General features: G+C 39.6%; 1 long non-coding RNA gene across 1 annotated transcript; it reads left to right on the top strand.

The window, feature by feature from the left end:
• Positions 1 to 5,004: 5,004 nt before the first annotated feature.
• On the top strand, positions 5,005 to 8,985 carry LOC116789758. Its single transcript, XR_004358147.1, has 4 exons — positions 5,005 to 5,057; positions 6,243 to 6,344; positions 7,521 to 7,564; positions 8,913 to 8,985. It is a non-coding gene; the product is annotated as an uncharacterized LOC116789758 (long non-coding RNA).
• The last annotated feature ends 7,501 nt before the right edge of the window (positions 8,986 to 16,486 follow it).

The following is a 16,486-nucleotide window of genomic DNA, read 5'->3' as shown; positions in this document are numbered from 1 at the left end:
CTCGTCATTTAACACTTGCATTTCTGTTTTGAACATCTTAATTCCTTAATTTCTCATCATCCTTTATCATGCTTTTGCAATTTATAACAAAGAAAAATTTATATCCACTGTAATCAGTTTTAATTGAACAAATTGGTAAAAACAGGTGAAGACTTCTATTTTTAACAGTAACTTCATCTGTAGTTCAACATTTTGAGGAGTTTTAAGTAAAGAGTTGCTTTCAACATTGATTTCAGCTTTTTCTGCTTTGCCTCATCATAGTGTTAATATTGGAGAACGATCAAAATGATTATAAAGGGCCTTAAAAATGGACTAAAAGAAATTTCATGCTTATTTCCAAATGTGCATTTGATTATGCTCAGGTTCTAATTTTTTTTTTTTCTAATTTAAAAAGAAGGAAATCAAAATATACTAAAGGTTTTTTAACACGTGCTTTTACACCTTTGGCTGCACTTGTGCTTTCAGCCTTCCCATCGTGCTGGGTTGAGGAGGGGGAGCTGCCAAGGATGTGACACCTTCTCAGGGGCCAAGACTTTGAGACAGATGGTACCTGGTGTGGAGGGAGCAGAGTGAGACCAAAACTTTGGAGCCTGGTGGACTTCCAAGGCCAGCCTGGAACTTGCTGTCCTTGTCTGCTGTAACAAAACTCTGGGACCACCTTCCGACCTGAAGTGGTTGTGGTAGGTCCAACTTCTTCTGAACTCCGGGTTTTCACAGTAACATCAGCTGAAAAAATGAATGTTTTCTGTTTTCCTCATGTCTTAGGCTGACTAGAGAGCAAAGCAAGTGGAGCTGAGCAAGGACAGGCTTGGAAAATCCAGCAGATATAATGTTGATCCTCATCTGGTGGTGCACACCTCCACTTAGGGACTTGGGGAAAGAGCTGCTTGGTGTGGAGCTGCTTTCCCCATCCTGACCTGTTCCTAGGGGGAAGGTGTGAGGCTTTGGAGCTTGTGGGCAGCATTGACCATGGCAGATATCAGCAAAAACCATAATATGCTATGGCCACGCTGGGCACGGCAACAGGCTCTGCAACAGTGAGGGAAGAGTTAGTTGGAGCTCTGAGTCTGTTCAAAACAGCTTGCTTGGTGTGAAATGTGAGATTTGCAATCACCCCCATCCTGGAAAATTTGAATTTTCCATTCCTGGTAGACTTTATCCAGAAATAGATGCCCTTGGCAAGTGATTGGTATCTTCCTTGGCCAGTGGTCCCAGACCTTCTGAGGTGTAACCCTGTATTCAGGTGTGAGTGTGACATTTGTAATCCTAGAATGGCTTGGATTGGAAGGGTCCTTGAAGATGTTCCAAGCCCCCACCATAGGCAGGGACACCTTCCACTAGCCCAGGTTGCTCCAAACCCTGCCCAACCTGACCTTGGACACTTCCAGGGATCCAGGGGCAGCCACAGCTTCTCTGGGCAACCTGTACCAGGGCCTCTCCACCCTCACAGGGATGAATTTCTTCCTATTCTTTAATCTAAACCTACTCTCTTCCAATTTAAGACCATTCCTCCTTGTCCTAACACTGCATTCCCTCTCCCTTAATCCAACCCACACATATCTAGAGCTGTCTCTGTAAAAACTTGATCCTGATTCCACTGTAGAACCTTCCTGCCCTTCCTGGTTGGAAGTTGGGCCCCTGCTCCAGGTGGAAAGACAGACCCTTCCCATTGAAGAGGAAAAATCATAACTATGGAATTGCATATAATTAAAATCTCATAAATATTTTTCCCCCTCATTCTTCTGAAAATATCAGATGTGTGTATAATCCTCTCAGGGGAACCAACATCTCTCTCAGTTTATCTGTTTTAATTAAACTGTTAGTTAATTCTTCATTCTTGGGTATAAAGAAGGGGAGAGAAAAAATTATTCAGCTGCTATAGTTTAATGGATTTTTAACAATTACAGAACGAAAAGCAATGAAAATAAATAATACAGTTGTTAAAACTAATAATGTAACAAAGGTAAAAAGACATCCCTGTAGGCTGGAAGAAGTATTAACACAAGCAAACAAATCCCAACAATCCTGAAATCAAAGACCAGCCAGCTTTCTTGTTTTCCCACTAGATGGTCTCGCCATTAATAACCCATTTGCAAGAACATCTGAGGAGTGTGGGGCAGTAAGGGAGGGAAAAAAATCCCAAGAGTTTGAAACTGTAGCAAATAGGTGGTGGAAGTTGGATTTATGTGTGGACTAGATGTGAAATTTGGGGGTTTCATAGTAAATTATAAATGATGGTTCATTATAGTTCTTGCAAATGGCCCTGGTGACAGAAGAAGAGGTGGGGAAGGGAAAAAAGGGGCAGGAAGAAATAACTGGAGATTTTGGGGAGGAATTATTTCAGAAGACTGCAGGGATGAAGTGATTTCCATGGGTAAGAGAGATGAATATGGATCTGTCACCAGCAAGGAGTGTTAGAGGTCTGCAGAGCTCCCTCTGACCTCCCAGTGGGGTGAGGAGGACAATTCCAGGAGGAAAAGGAACAAGAAAAGGAAAATAGGAAACAAAAAAAGCTCATTGCATTTTTCCTATGCCCCCAACAGGTCCCCAGACAGGCTGCAAGGATCATTGTAGGGAATGAGAGAAAATTAGGCAAAATTTTCTGCAAGTGGCTTGAATCAGATAAAATAAAACCCACGAGCAAGGGCGTAGAGAGATAACGGAGCAGAAACCTTTCTACTTCAGCCCTGCCTTCCCCAGTCACTTTGAGCTCTCTCCATTTGAAAGTTAAATTTCTAATTTTATTCAAATAAAGCCTGGCTTTCTTGTGTTTAAAAGACTTTTGGTCTTCAGGGATCTCGCTGTAGGTGATGGTTTCAGCAGATCCACTTCAAAGCTTTGGCGGATTCAGTGTCCTATCATAGCATATCCTAATTAGTGAAGCTGTGGGCCAAATTCCTGTGGGATACAACCCAACAGATACAATAGTATTATACTGGAGTTAGTCCACTAAACCAAAAGGGTAAACCTGCCTGGGCAGAAGTCCGTGGCAAAATTCCAGTTGATTCCAGTAAATATTGGACTGGGACTTAATGAAGAGGTTGGAAAAAAAATCTCGTGATTATTTTAGGATTGCAAAGGAAAAGATCTGGAGCTCTTTTGTATCAGGAGGAGAAAAAAAAATGTTTTCTTAAAAACTCGAAGTGTATGAGAGCACCGATATGAAACCGCTCGATAATAATTCTTGTGTTTTCTCAACCTAAAAGAAAGCAGAAGATGTATAATGTGCATATATAAACATATAAAAAGGGAATTTCTCACTTGTACACAGAAGAGGAAGAAAAAAAAAAGAGTAATATATGAAAGAAAACAGGTGGGAAAAATTGGTACACAGCAGCATAAACTCATTATTCACCATTTTATTGTATGGTATTATTGCTGATGTCAGATGCATTCAGCATTTGCCAGTCTATTACAAGAGAAAATGAAGTGCATCTGTCTTAAAACTCCTAAATCCAAAATAGTCAGCTCTGAAAGTGTGTGTTTTGATACCTTGGCTTCCACGCCACTCAGAAAGCAATTGCATATCAAAATGTTTGAGACATCCTTGCTGTGGCAAAGCCTCTGAGCTCTGTGCAGGCTAATAAGGACATGGCTTTGTGGATACATTTTAGGAGGAGAGTGCATTTGGAAGGAGAAATTGGATGCCGAGCTTTTGTTGTGATAGCTCTAAGACTGTATTTTGGCTTCGAGTTTTAAGGCTCCCTCTGAAGGAGGAGAAAAGGAGAGAAACCAGCAGAAATGATTCAGGTGTCAAACAAAAAATCTCTTCCAAGAATAAGATTTATTTCACTCGGTAACCCCTGGCCAGAAGTTTGTGTTTTGGGGAAATGAAAATTTCTGTCTTGGTGGTATTAGTAAAGCAAAACCAGCTGAGCACATTCAAACAATGGACAGAGCATGTCTCTGCTAATTTTGAATTTTCTGGCTTTTGTCACTGGATGTCACAACTATAATTATTACTTAAACACAGAGGTGAACTGCAAAGCAGGAATGAAACTTTAGCTGAGAAATGCTGTAGGAAAGAAAAGTTCCTGCAAAGTCGTGCAAAACCTCCAGCAGGGCTCCACGTTTTAATTTATCCTTGGTTAAAATTCTATATCTACCATCTGCAATTACCCTGGTGCAATGAGATTATCCCACTGGAATATTTATTTACCAGCAAATAATAAGTTTATAAGGTGGTTATTGGAGAATTTGGGCACTTCCAGAGGTTAAATGATGAACAGAGGGTTTTAATGTCTTGGCAGAGAGCCTGGTCCTCACCTGAGAGTGTGGTCAGGTGCTGGGATGTGAGGCTTCCCTTCCCTCTCCCAGTTGACAGATCACTTTTTCCAGTCATTGTGGAGCAGTTTTGTGTTTCTCTAGTCTGGAAAACTTCGCATTTTGACAAAATTGCTGTAGAGTGTGGGGTTTTTTTTAAACACTACAGAACAGCCCACCTACAGCAGCATAGAAAAAAATAATCTACATAAATAAAACCTTTATAAAATTGGTAATTTGAAGTAAAAGAATCTTATAGCTGTTTTCACATTGACTTTCTAACACAGCCAGGTGTGGTGTTGGGATTGCTGATGGTCTGTGTTTCTTGTTGCTCTTAAACTTTGGGAATGATGGTGAGGATTGTTTAGACTGTTACAGGTTTGTTAGAACTGATCCTTATACTGCAGGATTCTTGTATTTCAGCTGATGTAGTGAAGTATTTTGTTAATGCACACACATGTACCTATATATGAAAAAAAGAGCTTAATTTGTACACTTTAACCATCTTTAGCAATCCAGTTGTTTCTAGTAGCCACTATTCATCTAACTTGGAGAGCACACAGATGATGTGCCAGATGTGTGGGGGGTTTTTTCATCCCTGATGGATTTGTCAGGATGCAGAAAGGGAGAAACCTGTTCTAGTATTGAATTGTAACCCTAATCTGGGCTCACACCAACGTGGCAACTATGGAACTTGTCTAGAAAGGCCATAGAAATTGTTCCAACAAATTGTGACAGGTATTTCCTTATCAACCCACTCAAAACTAATGGGAGCAAGAGAGAACAGAGCAAAGGTTCTGAGATCTTGATTTGGAGTTTTTATTACCTTCCCATTGCCAGAGGGCAGGGTTGGATGGAATATTGGGAAGGAGTTTGTGGCTACAAGGGTGGTGAGGCCCTGGCCCAGGTTGTCCAGAGAAGCTGTGGCTGCCCCTGGATCCCTGGAAGTGTCCAAGGCCAGGTTGAACGGGGCTTGGAGCAACCTGGGCTGGTGGAAGGTGTCCCTGCCCATGGCAGGGGGTGGAAGGACATGGTCTTTAAGGTTCCTTCCCACCCAACCCATTCTGTGATTCCATGATTTACTACAATATCTCTCTTGGTGGGGATGGGTTGTGAGCTGGTGATTCTGCTGCGTGCTCTGCTAACATCTCTGTAGTGTTTTAACTCCTCATCCTGAAAAATTTTATACACGTGCTTAAAACTGAGGTTAAATTGTAATGAATGCTTTCTTTTGATCTGCTGCACTGGGAGAAAATAGCTCTTATTTTCCCACTTTCTCCATAACCAGGGCTGTTGTTTTGCTGCACATATTTTTAATTAAGGACTTTCATTAGAAGCAGTAAGGGAAGACCAATGGAAAGCCTGAATCAGGTAATCAAATTATTCTCAATCACTGATACCTACATAGTTAATAAAAAAAAGATAAAATGACTTTTAAAACTAGATATATTCAAACTTTTTGTTACATTGTGAAAAGTTCCCTTTTTTGCACCAATTTCTGTGCTAGTGCTTAAGCAGACCACAACTGGGAGCAAAACCTTTCCTAAAGAGTTGAGAGTCCTGGCCTGGGTTTGATTCTAAACCTGGGAAATGTAGAGTTACTTTTGCATGCAAACAGTGGGAAAAGTGGGTTTTGGGATGGGTTAGATGTGGGACCTGCTTCAGGAATCCTCAAATAATGATGAGATACTTCCTTCACTGGATGATAGTGTGGTTTTTGGGTGATTTTGTAAAGCTGTTCTTCCCTTTCTGTCCATGAAAAGCAGTTCATGTGTCCATCCTTAGACACCTCCTTTTGTTTTACCTGGAGTATCTGTTTGAATTAAGCTTTAAAATGTTATAAACCAGAATCCTGCATGATGAAAAAAAAATTGTATTGGTACCAGTAGGCAACGTGATATTAAGTCACTGACATTCATACATTCTGTGTCTGTTGTATTTCCTTGTTTTTTTTTTTCCCTCTGGAACAAACTAAAAAGGCTTTGGCAAGGCAGGGTCTTACAACATCAAACTGTACTGAAGGCAGATTTCCACAAAGTGCTTGCACAGCACAGAAAGTTTAAGTGTTGGCACCGAGACAGGTTCGTGTGGTACAGAAGAATTCTTATATTTGAATGTTTCTCTCTTACAAGCCTTTATATGTCAAACTTTAAGTGGAATTGACTGTTTATCCCAGTTGATTTTGACTAGTGACGCCTTCCAGGTTGGAGGGCGCTCCCTTCACTCTGTTTCCCATCAGCACTCCTTGACTACCGGCATGTGGTGCCAATTTGTTCCTTCTGTACAGAGAAGAAAAGAAGTTTGGATTTAATTTTAAGCCTTGACACAAGGTTTAATTTGCTAAAAAGGGGAGCTGTGCCATTGTAAATCTTGGAGGAGACACCAAGGTTGCAAAAATTGTCAGCCCAATCTGTTTTGAGCACCACTTCAGTCGGGCTATTAAAGGAACAATATTCCTTTTCACAGCTTGTTCAGCTGTGTCAAACCACACAGGTTAGCCTGGAGTTGGCCATTTATTGTACTTTTTACTGCTTCCTGATCGAGTTTGTATGACAAGGGGGAAATTTCTCTGCTGAAAATGATTTATCAATACTGTAAATAGGCAGGGAAAAAAGGTTATTTTTCAGGTGACTAAACCTCAAAGCAGAGCAGCTTAAAAATTTACCAGTGAGACTCACAAAAAAGAATAAGATCATTTTCCGATTAAAATCTTCCTAGACTTACAGAGCTAAATTCATTGTGGATCTGCTACTATCTTTTGAGAAGAAAACTCTGATAGAACACGCTGTTGGCACTCAAGTACTGGATTATTACTGGTGTTGAGTCAGACCACACTGAGCTATAAAAATCTTTGGCCCCACGTGTAGATTCTGATCTTGTCTAAGATGATGTAAATGCTCCCTCTCCCTTCACTGCTTATATTGTAGAGGAGGAAAGGGTTTAGCATGAAACTCCACATCTCTGCTGACAGTGTGGATTTGGTCATTGGCTTCAGCAGGGTCAGGGTTTTAGCCTCTGTCCTAATTCTTTGTAAATGTTTTCTGAGCCATGATGATATTACCAAAAACAAGGGCAGTATGACGTGATGGGACTCGGTAAATATTTATTTAAACTAGTCTGGTTTAAAAAAAAATAATCGTTTGGGGGTTGATTAAAACTCAGATATTTAAAATTAGACCAGCAAAGCTCTAATACATTAATATATACTAAAACCTACACAGTATCTTGCTTCAGCCTCTTTTATTTTGCTTTTTAAGAAATGGATGTCTGACCCAATAGTTCATTTATGCTCATCTGTCACGTAAGTCCTTTTTATTTCTTGGATTAAGTGCTACAGACCTAATAAATCATTGCTGCTCCTCTGGCACCATTCCAGCTTGTGTTGTCAATCTGGGCAATGTGTAATGTTTTAATTTCTGCAAAACAGCAAGTTTTTGTTAACTTTAGCTCTGTGCTGTGACTGACTGAGCCTTCAGGATAGCTTCCAGTTTTCTATATATACCGGGTGACTAATACAGTGATTTTAATATCATCAAAAATCATTAATTATAACGTAAAAAACATACTTTGGCCTAAAATGTAAGGGTTATGTTATCCTGCTCCTTCTACTCTTTGTTTTTGTTGTGAAGAAAGCCTAAACCCCTTTTGGATGTAGAAAAATACCCCAAAAGCAGCCTAAATCTCCTTTTACTCTCTCTCATTTACCGTGTTTCTAAACTACGTTTCTTTTCGTGTTCTGAACATATGTTTTGCTTTTTCCTCCTCTGCCACGGTTGACTGGGTGGTTAGATGTGTGAACCCTGAAATGGTCTTCAGCATTTATCAAACTGAGCTGTGGTGCAGTATTTTAAAGAAAGAGGAGAAATTAGAGGTGTGCCATAAGTTGGACTATTTATCAAAACCTTTGCTTTTTGGGAATATGTGGCTGGAGTGAGACAGCACCTGGTTCTATATTTCCAAGGGCTTTTTTTATGCAACACAAGCACTTTTGCCAAAGCAGAAGGGAATGTGGATCCTGTTTTCTCTTTGCATGAGGAACAAGGTGGAATCAGGGCTAGACAGGGAGGGTGGGAGCCAAGGGTGGGGGCCCTGTGTGAGCTCAGGAGCACAGGAAAACAAGCCCCTCTCACTGTGCCATTCAAATATCAGCTCTTACATCCCCAAGCACAAGCATTTTGATATTTTTTTTCCCAGCCTTAAGGCCATGCTCTGTGTTGTGCATCATACTTCTGTTCCAGATGAGGGGATTTATGGAGAGGAGGTGTTGGGTGCTTTGCAGAAAATGGTGTAGCCACTTTATCTGTGCACAGCTCCTCTCTGAGCAGCTCTGTATCCCAGATCTTTTTCTCCTGGTGTTTATAACAGGATAGTTACTCCTTCTGAAGGTGAGGGAGGAGTGCAGTTAGATGGGCTTCTACAGCCTCTCTGATAACTTGTCCCACTCCACCTCTTAGTGGAAAGATCCATTTAACCTTTGGCTGCTCTGAGTCAGAAATCCTGCTTTCCCAGTTTCAGGTATCATTGGGGTCTGACACAGGTCTGATGGAATAAAGCACGTTATGTTTTAATCACACATAACAAAGACCATTTACAAACAGCAGGCCACTTGTAAAATTAGCCTGAATTTATGACATCCTGCTGCATTTCAGTGAAGAAGATGGATGCTGCAGAGGAGTTGATTAGGCTGTGATTCATCATTCCTCTTTCTAGAGCTCAGTTACAAGAGATACGTTCTGCCAGTGAGCATTATGTGTTTGTTTTATTTGATGATGGTATGTTTTATTTGTGAATGGCATGTTCTATTCGATGGTGGCACCGTAGATTTCAGTGCAGGGAGTAGTTTGTGTGTCCATCTGATCTAGAAACCAGCCTCAGATCTGAGCAAACCATTCCCACTGAAAAAAGCCTGATGACCCAAGGCCAGCCCTCCCTCCGTGCCAGGAACAGGGATTTAACTCAGCTGCCAAAATCTGGCTCAAGCCCTGGGAGTGCTCATCTCCCACTGCCCTGCTGAGAGCGGGAGATGCTGTTGGAGAGGGGATGTTATTCCTAGAAGGAGACCTCCCCAAACTCCCTTCTTATCCCAGTTGTCCTAATATTTCCATTTAGGGCAAGATAACAACTCTGGGACTTCTACAAGGTCTTGTGATGAAGCAAAATGTTGTTTACCTGCAACAAACAGAGAGAAACCCTCTCCCATGTGGCCACCGGGAATGTCTCCGGAATGATCTGTCGGTCCTGGATGCAAATGGCATCCAAAGGCACGCAGTGCTTGTGCACTTAATCAGGCATGTTCTGAAGGCAGGATAATTTGGAAAGATGACCATTTATAGGAGATCAGTTGTCCTCTGACCGCAGTTACAATTATCTGGGAGAACAGCTAGGTCAGATTGATTTAAGTTGCTTTTTTTGGTAAAAGCAGTATATTCTGTTAAAACCGGCCGGCGAGGAGATTTGTTTCCGCGCGGGTGCGTTTTTTCAACACTGAGGGAAATAAATGGTTATTTCGTAAGCTTGAACATCCATCTTCGGATTTACACAAATTTAAAATTATATTCCTAAGAGTTTGCGACGGGAGCCAAGACTTATTTTCTGCTTATTAATCTTTCTCCCCGATCCAAAAACATCCCCAAACTTTGTTTAGCCGTGCAGTCTCTTCAGACTGTTGATTGTGCTGTAGTGGGGCTGAGAATGTTTCAGTTTATGTAACCAGGCCCTCTGTTTAAATTTCCATGACAGATCTTTTCATTTTGTTTACAGCCAAATAACAATGCAAACGTGTCCTGCTCCAGCCGTGGACGTGGTGTGCGGTCATCGAAAAGGGCGCTCACCACATTGATTTCTTGATCTTATCCTCTTTAAAACTTATTTAAAAGCATTTCATTGTTATTTGCCGGCTATTAGCGAGCAAAAATAAGCTTTCCTTATTTACATAAGGATGAGAGCTGGTCACTGTGTCTTCTTGGTTATTAGTTGTTTGGTTAATCACAAAGCTGTGTTATTACAGCCTATTTGCAGTTTGCAGTTCAACCACACATGGCATAGCGGTGAAACGTTTTCCTGCGAACCCAAATGCTTAAATAAAGTCATATCTTTAATCTGTTTAGAGCCTTGCAATATTTAAAATGGTTTGCATGGGTTTGATTATAGAGTTTTACGTAGATGTGTCGGTGGTGTGGGGTTTGGTAACGCGAACGTCAGCGCGAGGCAGATTTGGGGCAAAATTAATGCTCAGGGACAACTTCCAAGGGAATTCATGGAGTCTCTTCTGGCTTTTCCATCTGGTCCTTATCATGCAGAGATGTCCAGTCAGCAGTGTTCAAGTTGTTCTCAAAATTCTTCCCCAACCTCTCTAGGCACAGAAGACTCTTGTTATATATCCTTGATGAGATTTCTGAACCTTCCTAAATCCTTTTTGCTCTTAAGGAAAATAGAACAACTTCTATTTGCTTTAGTAGAATTAATTTAAGTGCTTTTACTAAGTATTTTAACACAGATTTTTGGGGTAGGTTCATGGCACAGTCCGAGTTTAGGCTCTATTTCTGCCTACTGCAAAAAACACTCTATATCCTAAAATTCTGTTCAGAAATTCATTACCCTCTGTCTTAAAACTAGTTGTGTATTTTCCTTCTGCTGCTTTCCCTATGGTACATTCAGGAATGATGTTCCTATTGTGTTTTTTTCTGATATCCAGCTAAAACTCAACAACAGCAAGTTCATACCCATTCACACCTGTGCCAAGACTAAGATCTCTTCATTCACCTTTCTGATATCCTGAGCAGTCACATTCCTCATCCACTACTGCTTTTCCTGGGATTAATGTGCCACCTTGAACTTGTACTTTGTATAAGTATATTTAATTCCGTTTATATTAATCTGATCAAGGACAGATGATACATTTATAGGAACTATTACTACCTTTCTGTGTATGGTTGATACCCAGTATTATTTAATCACCAATAAACTTCACCACACTCCTCCTTATGGCAAAATCATAAATGAAAGATAAAGGCTTATTTTAAAAATCTTATTTAAGGAGCTTCCCCAGTATCTCCCTTCCAGTTCAAGAGTAAAACCTATTGAAGTTGATGTTTCACATTGTTTATTTTTCATTCTTATTTTGCTACTTTCCACTTCATTTCTCTTTCTTCAGCTTCAGTTTCTCCTTGATGAGTGCTGTGTTTACAGTAGATTTTCATGGTTCTAGCAGGGTTGACTATCACTGTCTTGCAAAAACATTTACCACCTACCTCTTTCTTTTTCAGAAATAAAAAGAATGTAGTATAGAGCATATATTTAAAATTCCTCAGACAAATATTTTTTCTTTTTCCTTTTTTTTTCCTCTCATTTATTTTTTTCTGCGTGAAATTTAGTGACTTAAATACTTTTTGTTCAGGATTTCTGGATATCTGACTACCTGGGAAACACAGTAGATCCAAATAGTCCCCTGGAGGTTTGGAAATTCTGGAAATGCCCTTTGAAGAGAAGAAGTGCAGTGGGGCTTCTGTTCCTGGGAAATGTCCAACCAAACAGCATCTTCATGGTCAGGGCATGCACAGTAAATCAGTTTTTTCCTGGAATCATGAGTTTTATGGATTTTATATGACACAGTGTGTGTACACAGACTCCTTTTTGAAAAATACTGATCAAATGGGTGACAACCATTGTTTACTCCACTCTTTGCATGCTCTGGAAAAAGAAAGAGGAACTGTTTCAGTTTTTGTGTTGTATTCCCAGAATATCAGTAGCCCCATATAGGGAAAGAGGGTTTAAACTGCACCTGCTTGGTAAACTAAAACATGTTTATGTGCCTGATTTGCTTTTTATATAAAATTTTTGCCTGTTTTCCCTAGAACTTTTATTTGGGTATTACCCAACCTGGGATGCAGCTCCACAACTATTTTGATAGCTCAGAGTGTCTGACTGTGGATAATATCGAGCTCTGAGGTGGGGATGGATCCGTAAGATCCTTCTTAACTTCATTAAATCATAGAATAATTTGGGTTTGGTTGAAAAGGACCTTAAGGATCATCTCCTTCCATCCCAGGGACACCTTCCACTGTCCCAGGTTGCTCCAAGCCCAGTTCAACCTGGCCTTGGATGCGTCCAGGGATGGGGCAGCCACAGCTTCTCTGGGCAACCTGTGCCTGTGAAACATCTCTGGGTGTAATATTTTCTGTGACAGTACCAATCTCCACAAAGGTGAGCAATTAATTACTTCATGCTGAGGTGGAGATCAGGATTCAGATGGATGAAATGATAAATGTGAGTGGTGTGGAGATGGCACAAAGGGTAAAAATTCCATGAGGTGACTAAAAAAAACTTGTCTCGAATGACTGTCATCGAATTCTTTCAGCTACAGATGATTAAGTGCATCCCCATTATATAAAAACTTTTGTAAAGGAGCCAAAAATACTAAGTGAACTTGCAGGAAATGAGGAACAATATAAAAAAACTCAGGAAACAAACCTTTCAGATTTCCAAGAAGCGCTTTTTCTTTGGAAAGACAAAATGAAAACACCCCCCTGTTTTCTGAACAAATGCATGTGGAGTGTGAGTGACCAAGGGATTAATTCTTCCCCTGCATAAACCCGGGATGAAATACTCAAATTCTCAACTATATGAACTGCTCAGCACCTGAGGATGTTAAATAGTTATTGCAAGAGGAAAATGTGGAGCAGAACTATCAGGCAAAGAGAAATCCCATTCACATGCCTGAGAAAACTTCAGGCAATGTCTCAAAAGGAAAGTTCTGGAAAAGCTCTGCTAAGAAAACAGAAGCTGTGAATTGTGCCATGTGGTATTAAAGAATTTAGAGGGCACACTGAGAAGTTCCATATCAATGCTTTTTCTTAAATATATTCAACAAAGGGCCTATTTCCCTTCAACACTTTCAAATTTCGGCTTTCTCTCCCTTCTGCTTTTTAGCAGAAGCACTGGAAAAAAAACTTGCACAGTTATAGCTTTTAGTGTAAAATCCCTGGATTTCTTGCTTTTTTATTTTGCTGCTTCTCAATTGGTTTAGAGAGAATTTTCGAGTTATAGCCTAAAAAGGGAATATTAAAAGAAAGAGATTATAAAAGCAATTGTAGAAAAGTTTGGGAGCTCAGAACTTGTAACTCTTGTAGTAGCTACAGCAGGGCTGCACATGAGGACATGTCATTTTGTTCTCCCACAGTCCTCTAAAGAGGAAAAAATAACTTATTGAAGCTTTGATTTCTTCTCAGGACTTTGTTGATCCATCAGTACAAAATATGTTTCCAATAATGATAGTTGAAGGAAGAAATTCAGACTCTCGGGCTCCTCGAATAAAGAATTTTAAAACCTCATTGTCTGCTCGATTTTTCTTGAATTTCAATTACTATTTGGTGAATCCTGCATGTCTGGAAGTGTAAATCAGTTCAGGAAGATGCTTTGGGATTCGTTGTTTTATCTGATTCCCTGGAAAAATCTTAATAACTGGCCACTGGGATTGAGTTTCCTGGAACAGGCTGAGTATGGGAATTTTCCAACTCTTGTTTCAGTTTTTTCCTGCTCCTAATCAGAGCTCACAACTTTAACTTATCTAAGTTGACAGTTTTTGTTGCTTTCTTGTGTGTTTTTTTAATTTTGGTTTGGTTTTTATATAATAGAAAATAATTACTTGGGGTTTGGCTTGTACAGGGGTCTAAATGGATCATTCTTATCTTGAAATATTGTAGGGGAGCAGAACATCATACAACAAAAGCAGCTTCAACCTTCAGACTGATCAACAGCGTCTCACTTGGGAATTTTTGTTTGCAGAATTTATTTAGTCTGATTTTTTTTCTTGTAGTTACAATGAGATCTTTGAAACAACTGTTGAAATGATGGATTAATGAAATTTTTGGCAAAAATGGATGTTTCCCTAGTGCATATTTTTGTTCATTAAACACACAGAACCCTGCAGCAGGAAAAGAGTTAAGTTTTGAAATATGTCAGAAAAAAAATTGTGCTTTCCTGTGGACATTAAGTAAATTTTCTATACTTTGTGATTTTAATAATAAAAGTAATATACAGGATAAACTAACATTTAAGGAAAGCTATATTTTAAACTCTCTGGCTTTTCATCTGCTGTAATAGATGGGAATTTTCACTTCTCTATCCTCTCAATTGTGTGCTGTAAAAGCTGTTAGTGTCACTGAAGATTATACTATGGAGAAATTTAGTCTATATTTTACATCTATGAAATTTTTAAAAATGGTGTCACATTCTTAAAATGATTCTGCAGGACAGTTCATCCAACTAATTCATAGGAGGCTGCTTTTAGACCTTTCAAGGTATAATTTAACAGGGAAGGAAATGGGTGAGAGAAAGCCTTGTTTGCTCAAACAAACTAAATGCCCTGGGATAAAATTAAATATATAAAAGAAATAAAACCTAAATATATAGAAGAAATAGAAGGATGTGTGTTTTATCCTTCACTTCCAGTGGTTGCCACTTGGTGCTGGAATATTACTGTGGGAGCTCTCCTGGTTTAGAACTGTGCTGTGTTGCAAGGTGTTCTCTTCTGGATGAAAAGGTGGGTTTGGAAGTTATCCCTGGTTATTCTGTGGGATGAGGAGAGACAACTGACAAATGGATTGGTGCCTTGAGAAAGAAAATAGTTTGTTGTACAGGTGGATTTCTGTTAAAACAAAGTTTTATCGTGTCCTACAGTTCCTGGTGCCCTGCTGGCCATGGGAAGGATAATTAAATAATTAGTAATTTTGATCCCCACCAGGTGTAGAAATACAGTGTTTATTGGGTATAAATTGTTCTGTGACCACATGAAAATGCAGAGAAGGAGGTTTTTGGGGAGCAGGAAGGAGGTTTTTGGGGAGCAGGAAGGAGGCATGACCCGTGATTTACTCCTGATCTCCAAGGGGTGACGCCTTCCCTTCAGCTGGGAGGTCGGGAGCGTGGTCCCCTCTGTCACTGGTGGTTTTTGGGGTGGCCCATCTGCTCCTGCAGCAGATGGGCTTCACCCCAGGCTGTTTTCAGTCCCCTCTGACCTGGGGCATGGGAACCTCGATGTTCTTCCCAGTCTGGGCCTCATTAGTGAGGTACAATTAGATTATTGAAGAATGCGCTTGACAAAAGACACCTATTAATTGTAATTTGTGCTCCTGCTTAAAACTGCTTCAGACTGAAGTTTCTTCAAGTCCCAAAGAATCCAATAAGGAAAACCAACACATTAGGTTGTTATATTAAAACATTTTAACCGGTTGCATGCATAAGAATATTCCCGATTTTATTACTTCGAGAAAAAATGTAACACTTCTATTTTTCAACTCCCTTCTCTGCTGTTCTGAGGGTTTTCCTTGCATTTTATTGGTTTGACACAGAAACTGCGTAAAACTGCCTTTTTCTTGCATGGGGGGAGCATTTATTAAAAGAAGTTCACAAGTGGATTTTATTAGTGTAGAAGTCTGGAAAGTTTGTGGCATATTAAACTGTGCTCAAGCTGCATCTTTTTGTCATAAAACACTGTTGTCTCTCTGAACTGTACTTTTCTCAATAGAATATTTAGAAAATAAAAGCACAGTTTAAATTTATTTTTAAGGAGGCTTAAATGAACTAAAGATGCAGCACTTCACTGCTGTATATCCCAAATAATGTCATCCTGCACAGTGTTATTTTCAGTATTGATTATTTTTTTTCCCAGGCAAGAGTTTCTTTAAATTCCTGCAGAATTTAAAGTACTATTTTGACTCCTGTTATGGTTCATAAGGTATTGAAAATATCTATTTTTCCCCCAAAGATCTACTGAGTTACATTTTATCTTTAGCATTGCAGTAAATGCCAATTGATACAACAAATGTGAGCTGCAGTCTGAATAGTTAATTAATTATTACATTAAAAAGAGTTTATTTTTTGCAGTGATTTAGTGTTCTCTGTGATGTGGGATTACTGATGTACTGAAACATTATTAGATTTTTTATGAGGAATTCAGGATGGTTTATTTTTTCCCATTGGGAATAGATGGAAAAATAAAAATACAAGGAAGACCATAAACCCTAAATGTGTGTTCTTCACCAGACTAAGAAATTGGTTAAAATTCTGCTGAAGTTCACTAAAAAGGGGATTTTTAGGTAAACTATCCTGGCCATCACTTATTTCCTCTCACATCAGTGATATTTCTATTGTCTGTTTTATGCTAAAAGTTGAGGCTTGGTAAATATCTTTCCTGTTTTAGGGATAGTTAAAATAAGGTAGAGATGGT

The sequence above is a fragment of the Chiroxiphia lanceolata genome, chromosome 7 (genome assembly GCF_009829145.1).
Source record: "Chiroxiphia lanceolata isolate bChiLan1 chromosome 7, bChiLan1.pri, whole genome shotgun sequence".
NCBI lineage: Eukaryota > Metazoa > Chordata > Aves > Passeriformes > Pipridae > Chiroxiphia > Chiroxiphia lanceolata.
This window is presented reverse-complemented; position numbering and strand designations above follow the sequence as displayed.